Below are 13,507 nucleotides of genomic sequence, written 5' to 3'. Positions count from 1 at the left end.
ATAATAGCAGATGGAAAATAAATATAGTGGTGTTTATATCATATGAGGATGAAAAAGGAATTAGAACAATGGCAAACAATAGGAGGGAAATGAAAATATTGTATGATAAGAGTCATATATAATGGATAAACTGAGAAAACATAATAGAAATAAAAATAGAACACTAAGGCACTATCATGGTGGGCTTCCTGAAGATGACCCCTGGTCTTGTGGGATTGGCTGTGTGTAAGAGTCCATACAAGAGGCTAAGAATATGGTATACAAAGATTCTTGATGTTCTTGAGCAAATCCCTAAAACTGCAGCATACAGAGAGTATACAGAACAGATTATAAATGAGAAGCAGGCTATGGTTAAAGCAGAATCAGATGTTAAAAAGTTAGAAGACAACCGTTAGGGTGGCGAAGTAGAAGAGGTGATTCTTCAGGCTGAAAATGAACTAAGTTGGGCAAGAATAATGATACAATGGAAACCAAGGGAGCCTTTAATGGAAGACTCTCCTGCCAACTAATGGAAATGGCCAATATAATTATCATCAAATGACTTGTGTGTTGATGGGAAACTGATGTAATTAAATGCTGTTATATTAAAAAATTAGAGTACTAATAGCTATGCAATTGATCCAAGGGGAAGAAAAACACAAAGAAAATAAAGAATAGATGGTACAAATAAAAAAATGGCAAGATGGTAGGCTTAAATCGAAACATATTTGTAAATTTACAATTAATATGATACTGAATGGTAAAAGATAGAATGCTTTCCATTTACAATCAGAAATAAGGCAATGATGTTCACTGTGACAACTCCTAATCAACACTGTTCTGGTATCTTAACAAGTACAAAGGAAAGAAACATGGAATAAAGTGCAGACTTTGGAAAGAACAATGCCTTTATTAAAAGACAGTATACTATGTCCATAGAAAATACTAAGGAATCCAAAAAAAAAAAACCCCACAAGCTACTGAAACTAATATGTGAGTCTAACAAAGTCACAGGATATAAAAACAATATACAATAATCTGTTGTAGATCTACATGCTGGCAATGAACAATTAGAAAATGAAATAAAAAAATAACATTTACAATAGCATCAAAACTGTGAAATACTTAGGGATACATAAAAATATACATTTAAGATCTCTATGTTAAAAATTAAAAAATATTTCCAAGAGATTTTAAAGAAGATCTAAATAAAAGGAGCGATATACTATGTTCATGGGTCAAAAATTGATGTTGTTTTCAGGTTTCCCCATAGTAATATAAGAGTCAGTGCCAACCTAATCAACTTCCCAGTTGGCTGTTTTAAAAAATGTAAGTTGACAAACTGATTTCAAAATTTATCTGGAAAGGCAAAAAACTTACAATAGTCAAAATAAATTTTAAAAGGAAGAACAAAATTGGAAAACACACTATCTCAAGAATTACCATAAAAGGTACAAAGATCAAGACATTGTGGTACAGGTGTAAGGATAGACATTTCCCTGATGATTAGTGATGTTGAGCATCTTTTCATTTACCTGTTAGCCATTCATATGTTTTCTTTGGAAAATTGCCCATCTTAAAATAGATTTGTTATTAAGCTGTATATTGATTTTGTACATGATCATGCAATATGTGACTTTTTCTCTTATGTTAGTATTTGAAATAAAATAGCCTGAAGGAGTTTTATTAAAAGATAAATTCTTTGCTATGTGCCATCCTATGGGTTGGGAATTTTAATCCCTACTTTTGTTGATATATTTCTTTTTGAACTTCAAACACAGTATTTATGATCTGGAAAAAGTACATATCTAATTAACTTTTGGTCAATATTGTTTAGTATTATGTGTTTTTTTTTCCATCCTAGAAGAGTGTGAAGAAATGTGAAATACTCATTGATTTATCCAGACTCAATATCTTCCATGTTCATCAGGTATGTGTAACACTATAATTTTCTAAATTCTATAGAATTTTGGCTTTTTTGAGTAAAAATATTTTCCTGTACTTTTATTTTTTTATGTGACATTTGTTATGTTTGCTCTACAGAACATTCAGTTAATGGGACTCCTTAATCAAAATGGATAAGCACCCTCTCTTTGAAAAACTAACATAGTTAAATATTGAGGTAGAAAGTATGCTTTGCACCCAAATTTGAATCTTGCTTATTAGATTTGGTTGCCTTTTCCTCATTAAAGGAGCTGTTATATTTTTAAAACCTGCTTTGATAAAAAACTTAAGAAGAGCTCCATTATCCCATTACCAAAACCAAAAATTTGGTAAAAGTAATACTGAAAATAAATAATTGTGTTTTTTTCATGAATGGCTAATTCTATTTAATAGTTTGAAAGTGCTAAGAACATATTGCTTCCCTCAGATTGTTAGCAAAGAAATGTTTTCATCAATTAACATTCTTTGCTAAGAACAGCTTTTTTCCAGTGCTATTTCTCAAATGGAGTATTATATAAATAAGCCTGCCCAAAGGACAGTTCCTGAGATTTTCTTTAATGCCTTAAAGTATAATAATTATAGCATGCCAGCTCAGAATTATGACAGAAAACAAAAAATCACATTTCAAACAAATAATTTATTTAGAGAAAAAGTGCCATTATCGTTACCCCTGCAATTTAAATGAAAGGCACATCACCCACAAATCATGCTGGGGGCTTCCTCTTCATCATGATTTTGCCCAACATTTACATCCCAGAAGGATGGAAGGGAAAGGGCAAGAAGCAGGGAATAGAATGTTGTCACAAAAGGTCCCCAAACTATAAGACACAACGTTCTACTCACCCAGAGCTATCCTTGTGCCTCAGCTTTCCTCTTTCACCCTGTGCTGAAGTGATTCTCATTTTATGAGGGTTTATATAAAGGGGTACAATCATTGTCAACATTTATTGAGCAATTACTATGAGCCAGGCACTATCCTAAGAGCTTTATCTATTTTAATTCATTTAATTCTCACAGGAATGTTTGGGTAACACTGCCATTCCTATTTTGCCAGATAGGAAGCTGAGGTCCAAGAACATACAGCCACTAAGTGGCAGAGGCCAGACGCATACCCAAGCAATCTGGCTCCACAGCCCATGCACCTAATATCCCTGTTCAATTCCCGCTCAGTGAAGGCTGACCACTCGCAGGTGGTGCTCCTCAACATGCATAGAAGTGGATAGAAAGAACTCTGTCATGCTTCTCCCCACCCCCCCTAAACAGCTGCTCCCTTGTTAAGGTGAAGATAATGTCCTAGAAGGAGGGAAAGGAAGGCAAGATACAAGTGGAAATTAAGGGGAGAGGCAGATCTTGAACAAAGAAAAGGGGGAAAGTCTTTTCAGAGAGAATTTATGGAAAAATGAAAACAAAGAAGGTGATGGAAATAGACTTAAGGGCTATAGTAAAGTGATAAACATTTTTGGTGAATTTCTTTCAAAAGAAAACAAAGCCAAGATTTAGTGTGAGATCATGCAGTATTTAATTTTATAAAAGAATTAATCTAAGCCCAGAAAATATTTTGTTCTGACTGGTGCGTTTTACAGGTCAGTAAGCACAGGGCCAGAGAGATTCAATGCTTTGTCCAAGACTTGAAAAAGCAGGTAGCATGGGGAAAGCTAGAGCCTAACCAGATCTCCTGACTTTGAGCTCAGGGCTCTTCCACCAAGGATATCAGCTTTTAAAACACAGAAGTAGCACTCAATAGATTTTGATTCAATTCCAAGAACATAAGAAATAGCTATAGTGATTACATATTGAAGATTAAATACGAAATACCTGGAGTTATCATCTTCTTAACAGTCAAATAACGTTGCAGAAGAGCAGTATAGATAAAACAGTGATTTATACATGCAAGGAAGAGAATTCTTGGTATAACTTGCATATTTTTTTCCTCTGTTGTTTTATCCTCATAAAATTTTCTAAATTATTATTTTAGTTTGGGAAAATTTAGTCACACATATATTTGGAAAACACAACATAATGTCTAAATGATATTATTTCTTTATTAAAGAGATTGATATGGTTGAATGGATAGAATCTTAGTGTGGTAGTTATGGTTAGTTTTCATGCTGGTTTGTAATCTCTAAGGTTTTTTTCCAGCTCTAAGATTCTATGAGTTCAGAAAATTGATAGTTGAATCAAACATTGGATTAAAATACTACATTTAAGTATATTTGACAAATGTGATTATGATATACTGCCTAACATGAGCCTATGAGAAAACTGTTTATAGTGGTTTCAAAAAAGGGAGGAGATTTATAAGAATAAAATTCTCATGATTATGTTATCTATAGTAGTTCAGACTATGTTAGTTAATAAAGAAATGTTTACCTAATGTTAACAAAAGAAGGAATAAAGGAAAAGGAAAAGTCTGTAAAGTAGAAAGGAGGAGTCCTTTTCTGAGATAAATTCTTAGGTCCCAAAGACCCCTTTGTTTATGGTCAGATATAGGGATAGTAGCATACTCAGACTACAAGTTCAGAAGTTTACATATCTTACTTTTTTTTTTTTTTTAAGTTTAAAGGTTAATAATTAATGTTTGTGAGAATGGAGAAGTATATTAAGCCTCATTTTCATAGACGTGGGGCAGAGGCAGTGGAAAAATAAGTAGCTTTTCCAAGGTCAAATAGTAAATTATTGAAAGCCTAGGATTTTGAAATCAGGTTTTCTACTAACCATATATTACACATTAATTCTGTGTGGTAGATTTTTTTCTTTTCTCATATTCTTTACTTTATAGCAATTTCCTTCGCCTTCTTTGTATTGTATATTTGTTATTTATGTCTCACTTTCACATCATTTGGATGTGTCAAAAAAGAATACTCTCTCTTCTCAATACCACTCCATATTTCACTGCCTTCTCTCAAGTTGGATCAGTGTCTGTGATGATGTTAGAGATTCAAGTGCAACATACTGGAGGTACATGAGCTAAGTGATGTCCAAGACAAAGAAAAAGATTAGAATGTGGTCTTCCAAAGACTAAATCTTACTACCTGGAGAAGACAGACAAGAAAACCTTAAAGACAAAACAAAACAAAAAACCAAACAAACCAAAACAAGAAGGAAAGAATGTACATTTAACTAAAAGGTATTGTAAAACTGAGGTCTCCAAACATTCTCAACCACATACCTCTATTACTAAACATCTCTGAGCACACACTTCTAAAATTTATTATAAATTCTTTAAGTGTAATACTGTGTTAACATTATGCAATTATAAAACACAAATACACAAAAATCCATAAGTACGTAGTATTGATAATAAATTTTAGTGAGAGATAAGTGATGGGAAAATGTTGCAGTACCTTGAAAATCTTGGTTATAATAGTTGATAACAGAAGAATTCAAAGTCTAGGTTTAGATTATTCCCATACTTGATTACAAGGGTTATAAGAGCTAATATAGATACCGAAAAAGAGACAGGAAAGTAGGGCAAATTGGCTTCACACACTCAATTATAATACTCAAATTTCAATTTCATTCACTAATTACCAAAATGTTGTAGTTTAGTTTTTTTTCTAGTAAATTTCTGACTTCCCTGATAAATTTTCCTTGCAAAGTTTTTTTTCTTTTTTCTTTAATGTTTAACAAATGAGGTCTAAATCCACTGAAATCCATTTGGAAGATTTTAAACCATGTTAGAAAATTGTTTCCAAATTAAAAACAGCAATAACTCCCCCCCCCCAAACCCACAAATTTATTGAATGTTCATAAATGAGTTTTAACATGTACTTATTTATTTTTTTATTTGTAATAGCTTTATTGAGACCTAGTTTACATTCTATAAAAATATTTCCATTGTTAAGAGTACAATGCAATTACTTTTAATAAATGTATAAATTTATAAAATTTATAAAAATGAATTCTGCAACCATTACCACCATTCATTCCATCGCCTGAAAAACTTCTGTCATAACCATTTGCATTCAATATTTCCATCCCAGCCCAAGGTCATCACTGATCTGCTTTCTGCCTCTACATTTTTTTCCTTTTTGGGGGGGGGTTATATAAATGGCTTTATGCAAACTGTGGCCTTTTGTGGCTAGCTTTTTTCCTCTTAGCATTTTGTAGCATGTTTGGGTAGTTCATTTATTGTTGAATATTATTCCATTGTGCTACATTTTATCTAACCATTAGTTGGTGGACATTTGAATTATTTCTAGTTTTTTCCTATTATGAAATAATACTGTTATTATTCATGTAAAAGTCTTTGTGTGGACATAGGTTATTATTAGTGGGTTTATAAAAGTAGAATTGCTGGGTCATATGATAAGTTTGTATTTATATTTTTAAGAAACTATCAAAAAATTTTCCAAAGTGGATATACCAATCAGCAATCTATGAGACTTCTCGTTTTCCCACATTCTTGTCATTACTTAGTATTATCAATCTTTTGCTTATATCCATTCTAGCTGTTGTGTAGTAGTACTGTATTGTGGTCTTAAGGTGCATTTCCCTGATGATTAATCAGTTAAGCATCTTTTCATGTGTTTATTAATTATTTATATAACTTTTGGTGAAATGCCCATTCAAATATTTTGCACATTTTTAATTGAGTTTCTTTCCTTCTTACTTTGATGTTTAGAGGTTCTTTACATATTCTAGTTATGTCCTTTATCAATTATGATTAGCAAATATTTTTTCCTAGTCTGTAGCCTATCTTTATATTTTCTTACTGTCTTGAAGAACAAAACTTTTTTTTATTAAGTCCCATTTATCAATTTCACAATGTGGTATCATATCTAAGAAATCTTTGCTTAAAGCAAAGTCACAGAGATGCTGTATTATGTTTTCTTCCAGAAGTCTTATAACTAGTTCTTAGGTCTACAACGTATATTGAGTTAATTTTTCTGCGTTATGTAATTGTTTAAGTTCATTATTTTGCATATGGTTGTCTAATTATCCCAGCAACATTTCTTGAAAAGACATCCCTTTCACCATTGAACTACCTTGGCATCTTTGTTGAGAATTGACATAAATGTAAGGACTTATTTCTACGCTTTCTATTCTGTGTCATTGATCTAAATGGCTATGATTATGCTGATACTATATTCTATTATTATAACTTTATAATAGGTTTGGAAATTGGATATTGTAATTCCTCCTAATTTGTTGTTTTTTTGGGATGTTCTTGTTCTTATGTATGTTCATTTTAAGACTGGCTGGTCAATTTCTACAAAATGTGCTTGCTGGGATTTTAATAGGGATCACATTAAATCTATAGATCAGAGGTCTTATACATTTTTTTTTAAGATTTTTTAATTAATTTTTAGAGAGAGAGGGAGAAAGAGTAACATAGATGTGAGAGAGAAACACTGATGGGCTGCCTCCTGCACACCCCTTACAGGGGATCAAGCCCACAACCTGGGCATGTGCCCTGACCAGAATGGAACTGGCATCCTTTTTGTGCACACGATGATGCCCAACTGAGATACATTGGCCAGGGCTTATACTTCTTTTCTAAAATTTATTCATAAGTAGCATATTCTTTTTCATGTTATTATGAATGGAATTGTTTTCTAAAGTTCATTTTCAAATTGCTAGTTCCTAGCATATAAAAATACAGTTGATTTTTGCATATTGCCCTTATATCTTGTGAGCTTGCTAAACTCATTTATTACTCCTAGTATTACTGTTTGTTTGTTTTTCTTTAGGATTTTCTGTGTATAGGCTCATGTCATTTGTGAATAAAGACAGCTTTAATTTTTTTCCCAATCTATACCCCTTTATTTTTTCCCTTATTACATTGCTAAAACCTCTGGTACAATGTTAAATGAAAGAGATGAGAGTGGAGATCATTTTGCTTTCAATCTTAGAGAGAAAGCATTCAGCCTTTTACCACAAATGTGATGTTAGATGTGGGTTTTTCATAAATACAGTTTATCACATTGAGGAAATTCCCTTTTATTGCTAACTTCTTTAACATTTTTATCATGAATAAATGTTGGATCTTGTCAATTGCTTTTTGCATCTATTTTCATCATTTTTTTTCTTATTTAAAAAAATCTATTCAACTACAGAAAAATATAGCAGTCGTGACTTCTGGTTCCTGACAAAGTGACTAGCAGGTGTTGTTGACTTGCTCCCCAATCCAACTGCAGAGATGCACAATAGCTGTAACCAGCTGTGTGGAAGCTCTGTGGTGACACCTGACCTGGTGTATAAAGGAAACAGGACCCCGGGAATGGAAAGGGTCAGGTACCATGGTTAGAGGACAGGATGAGGGGAGGGCTCTTGCATGTGATTTATTTTCTCTCTGCTACTGCTCTAGTCAGTTTATTGCCACCTTTATGAAGTAGACATAGAACTTTGGAATTAATAAAGTAATAACCCTTGACCAGTGCGGCTCAGTTGGTTTGGTGTCATCCTGCGCACAGATAAATTGCCAGTTTGATTCCTGGTCAGGGCACATGCCCAGGTTGCAGGCTTGATCCCTGGTAGGGGGTGTGCAGGAGGTAACCAATTGATGTTTCATTCTCACATCAATGTTTCTCTCTCTCCCTTCCTCTCTCTAAAAATCAATACAGATATGTATATTTTTTAAAGAATGAGGTAATATTTTGGGGGGAGAACTTCAAATCTAGTATTTTAAATAGCATTGAGTATGGCGATCATTTGATGCTCAGGGTTGGCTTTGAGTCAAGAGATGCTTCACAAATAGAGATGGTTGACTTGCCAGTTGTCCTGCATCTGTCTGACAGGCTTCTTTTGCTTTGGGCTTCACTCAAAGCTGGCAGCTGTATGGGTCCTGTGCAGTAATTAGCACACTTTCAACATAGATCCATTTATGAGGACTTCCACCTTCATTTTGACAGTTTTCCTAGACATATAATTCTTGACTGAGAGGTTTTTTCTTTTAGCACTTTGAACATGTCCTTCTCTGCCTTCTACTTTTTTTTTGTTTCTGATAAATCAATTGTTAATTTTATTGTGGTTCCTTTGTACATGATGAATTATTCTCTTGCTGCTTCAAAATGTTTTCATCTTTGTTCTTTCAGCAGACTATGATGTATCTAGTTGTGGCTGTTCTGATGCTTATTCTACTTAAGGTTTCTGAGTTTCATGAATCCATAGATTAAAATTTAGAAACTTTTAGGCCATTGCTTCTTCAAATATTTTTATATACCCTTCCAACCCTCCTTCCCTTTCTGTTCTCCATGCTATCCCACAAGTTTCAGAAGCTCTGCTCACTTTTCTTCAGTCTTTTTTCCTTTCTATTCTACAGATTGGATAGTTTCTGTTGGTCTAAAATTTCCATTTAGGTTGGCAATATTTGGAACTATACAGGTACTTTTTCCTAGTGTCCATTTCTCTATTGAGAGTCCCTATTTGTTGAGCCATTTTTCCTTCAAGTTTTTCAACATATTTATAGTAGCTGTTTTGAATTAGTTGTCAACTAAATCCACTTCAGTGTGTCTATTGGTTACATATTTTCCTGAATTTGGGTGACTTTCCTGTCTTTTGTTTGTTTTTGGGTTTTTGTTTTTGTTTTTTGAATCTCATAATTTTTTGTTAATTTTTTGTTGAATATTTTAGATAAGATATTATAGCAATTTGGGACAAAGTCTGGTTTTCCTCCTGAGAGGCTTTTTAAAATTGCTGGAACTTAAACTTCATAATCTGTTTCCCCCTAGGTGTGGAGCCATCCTTTGAGGTGATGTCTCTGATAAGTTTTTCATATATATATATGAAATATATATATATTTAACCTGGTTCCTAAAAAATTAGTATAAATGTATAAAATAAATATAAATTCTAATATATTTTTCTGATACCAATGGTGTGGCAAAATGATTCTACCCTGGAAAAGCAATCATATTGTTCATCTTCTCAAAGTTCTCTTGCTCCCAACTTCAAAGGAGAACTGAGAGTTGAAGAATATAAGGCTTTGAGGTTGTGGAGTGGGGCTAAATAAAGCTCTTTTACCCAACTTAGGTTGGCAATATTTGGAACTAGACAGATCATTCATTTTCTATTCTAATTCTTAGAAATTATTAGACTGTTGCTCTTCATGGTCCAATAAGATGGTCATAATATTTGTTTTGTTTTGTTTTGTTTTGTTTTGTTTTGTTTTGTTTTGTTGTAAACTGTTTGCATAATTCTTTAATGAAACCTTTTTATTATAAGGAACAGAGACTCACTAAAGGCACACCAGGAAAAGAATGGCTTAGGGGTGATTATAAGAAACAGAAACCTTAAAGAAAAATAAAAAATGAAATATATTCTGGCTTCATGGGGAGTATATTAACCCAGAAAACATCAGAACCAAGGCAGAGGCTCTCTCTGCCTCACTTGTTCTCTCAGTTCCAAATTCCCAAAAGAAAAAATCTGATTGGCACTGTTACAGGTTATGGGTCAATGGTCAGCCAATGAATTGGCTACATTTGAATCAGGTCCCCACTGGGGCTGAAACCATGGCCAGATGCAAGATCATGAGGCAGGCAGGACTGGCTACTTCAAGGGCTAAAGCTATAGGTACTTGGAAACATGTCTGCTATACTTACCAGATGTTTGAAGCCTTTCTGATTTTATGAAGTTGTTAAATTCTCATGATTCTACTGTGTTCCAAAAGACAGAGCAACCTGAATACTTCAGATGGAAAAAATGTGGGTAACCCTTATTTAACCTGCTTGAAGAAGTTGAGTTTCAACTGCTCTCCCTCATACACAAAATTTTATAGCCTTAGTTCTGAATATAACTTCATGCCAAAGTACATGCAACCAGTCTTTATCACACAGGTCCCCTCCCTCATACAGGCCTTTTTTCTCTTAGGAGCTATATGGCAAAAACTTCTACTCTGCTCTGCCACAGATTACCTCACTTTTCCACATTGAACCTCTGCTCCCATCTTTTTCTAATTACCTCCCAATATTACTGATTCCAATTTTTCATTGTTGGAAGTCAAATTCTTCCAAGGATTTGAAAAAGGATTAATGAATGTTCGCTTTTCTTAGTGTGAGAAGCACTGTGAAGGACGCAGTCATGACCATGATATGTATCCTGTGCTCTAGGAAGAAGGCTCACACACAAATAAGTATTTTGTGGGGCAGAGAATGTTATGTGCCACGCTAATATACTAAAGCAGAAATCATCCTCTCTAGAGTGGGGTAAGGTCAGGAAATTTTCAGAAAGGTCTTTACTATTGGGTAAGGTATTGCACTGGGCCTCTAAGAGCAGGGGAAGATTTACAGACTCAGGGAATGGGGCACAGTCAATTCTGAAATCCTGGGCATAACTATTGTTAAGCTCTAGCACCTGCTTTCTTTCCTTCATTTCCAACATTTCTTTGTAAAAACAAAGCAAAAACTATCAGTTATCAATACCCTTTGGAGTTATTATCTTCACTGCCCCCACCTTCTCTATAGAGACCCTAGAACGAGAAGAGACTGTGCTCCTGCTGCCCCCCCCCCCCCCCCCCCCCATTTTCCTTGCTGCCTCTGTCAATATGAAGAAGCATTGGAAAGTTTTCATAATCACAAAAGGTTCAGGTTGACTTCTTTCTGGGATGGTAACTGAAAAGTTCTCTCAGATTTCTGCTGTTTTACATTTGTTCATGAGGGTGGAGCTCACCTAACGTCTCCCTTATTTCCTACATTTCTAACTTGCTCTAGGCCCCAGTCAGCCTGAGCAGAGATCCCTCTTCCTTTTTTCTAACCTTTCTAACTAGCCCTAGACTCCTCTTCCCACACCTACTTCCCAGTAGTTAGACCCACCAGGTAGTGCAGCCAGCAGGTAAAAGCTTCCCCTTCTCAAGTAGATCATCTGCATTTCTATGGACCCTCAGGGTGGGAGACAAAGGTCTTTACCCTTCACTGGAAATCTGGAATTCAGGCATTGAAATTTGCAAGAAAAGGGGCGCTTCTGTAGGAGAGAACTTTATTAACAAAATGAGTTAGGATTTTGAGGAGAAAGAGCACCATCTTCACAGTCCTTTGGGTTGTATTCAAAAGTCAGAACATTGGGGTGAAAAAATAGAGAAACTTGAGAAGTTCCCTTCAGACCGTTAGGTGAAAGAAAATGCTAACAGATGAAGATGGAAAAGCATAGAAGGGGGGTGTTTTTACAAAAGGTCAGATACTTAAGGCATGGGGGAAAATTAGGGGAAAGGATGTAACACAGGACCTAAGAGAAATTAAAATTAGCAAAGCAAAACCATAGGGGAGTAAAGATGATCGTGTTTAGAAGCACAAGTGGAGTATGAGCTCAGAAGAGAAGGGTGGACACCCCTTCTCAGCCAGGACCGAAATGATGAAGTGTAAAAATTGTGACTGAGGTTTAGAAAAGTTAAATTGAGGAAGCTCATGGTGGATACCTCAGTCAAATATGAAGCAAATTCATATGCAGAACTGGAAGGAGACCAAGTACAGTGGGGGTTTAAGGAACAACAGAAAGAGGACAGGTTTGGGACAAGCATACTGGATAAATGTCCTGAATAATCACCCTACTGATGAGAAAAGGATTTTAGAGGATCAATGACTAGCATAAACTTTTAGTGGAACAAAATTTCTTAACCTTATCCAGCAATGCTTGGTAGTGCAGGAGCAAGTTAAAAAGAAAGCTTTCAAATGAGTATAACAATTATGAAGAAAAAAAAATGTTGCGTGAAAACATTTTAGGGGACATTATTCATGGTGGATTTTAGTAACATTTTAAATTACAAACATGAAATACACAATATCAAAAGCCTTTTCAAGCACATGACCTGAGAAAAATATAAAAAGAAAATATCAGAGTAAAAAAAAAAAAATCAATTGGTTCTTGTTTTCTTCTTTCCATACTAGCCTAAGGCAAGAAAAAAGGAAATTTTTTTCTATCCATTAGACACATCTTCCTTTCATTCAGTATTATTAAATTTTTTAAAAACCGAATCATTGGTATCTTGTTAGTGTATCAGGGAATAAAAATTTTATACTAATCTGGCAAACCATAGAATAGAACTAAAATAAGAATGTACTCACAAAGCAAACTTATAAAAAATCTATATAAAGCAACCTATATTAATCTTAGTAAATGTTAACCCAGCTTGTTACTCTGACCTGATTTTTCCTCCCGAAACTAGAGCTTGCATGTTAGAAGTTTTTATTGTATACTTTATAGGGATCTGCAGTTTCAGTTCATGTGTGAACCTAAGGGGCAGCCTGACTATAAGATCCCCCCCCAGGAATTTAGCTGACAAAAAGTGAGGTGGCCTACTCAAGGATGCTGACCATAAAGATCCATATCAAGGCCTATGGGAAGATGTCCTGCACATCCTAGATGAAATCTTATATTAACCAGTAAAATAACTTTCTTGATTAAGTAACAAATAATGGACAATACTTCTCCAAGGGTCAGGAAACAGGATGTATGCCTTAAAACAAGGGCCTGGTTAGTCATGCCTGCCATAAACTGCTAACAGCCTTTTTTGAGCATATTGTAGAAACTGGCTGTTCTGGATCCTGCCTGGGACTGGGGTGGCTTGACCACAAGACTTTGGTTGACATTAAAGATCTATATAGGGACCAGTAAGAACATTGCCTGGCAGTCCACAGCCTCTACTCCCTGA

General features: G+C 34.6%; 1 protein-coding gene and 1 pseudogene across 1 annotated transcript in view; one reads left to right on the top strand and one right to left on the bottom strand.

The window, feature by feature from the left end:
* Positions 1-13,507, bottom strand: part of CCDC148 (coiled-coil domain containing 148) — a 70,706-nt gene that overhangs the window by 55,481 nt on the left and 1,718 nt on the right. The gene's annotated exons all lie outside the window — the stretch shown is intronic.
* On the top strand, positions 177-527 carry LOC107531143 (NADH dehydrogenase [ubiquinone] 1 alpha subcomplex subunit 5 pseudogene; annotated as a pseudogene).

Source organism: Miniopterus natalensis, chromosome 8, assembly GCF_054644295.1.
Source record: "Miniopterus natalensis isolate mMinNat1 chromosome 8, mMinNat1.hap1, whole genome shotgun sequence".
NCBI classification, from domain to species: Eukaryota; Metazoa; Chordata; class Mammalia; order Chiroptera; family Miniopteridae; genus Miniopterus; species Miniopterus natalensis.
Note: the sequence above shows the minus strand (reverse complement) of the source record. Positions and strands in the feature narration are given on the sequence as shown.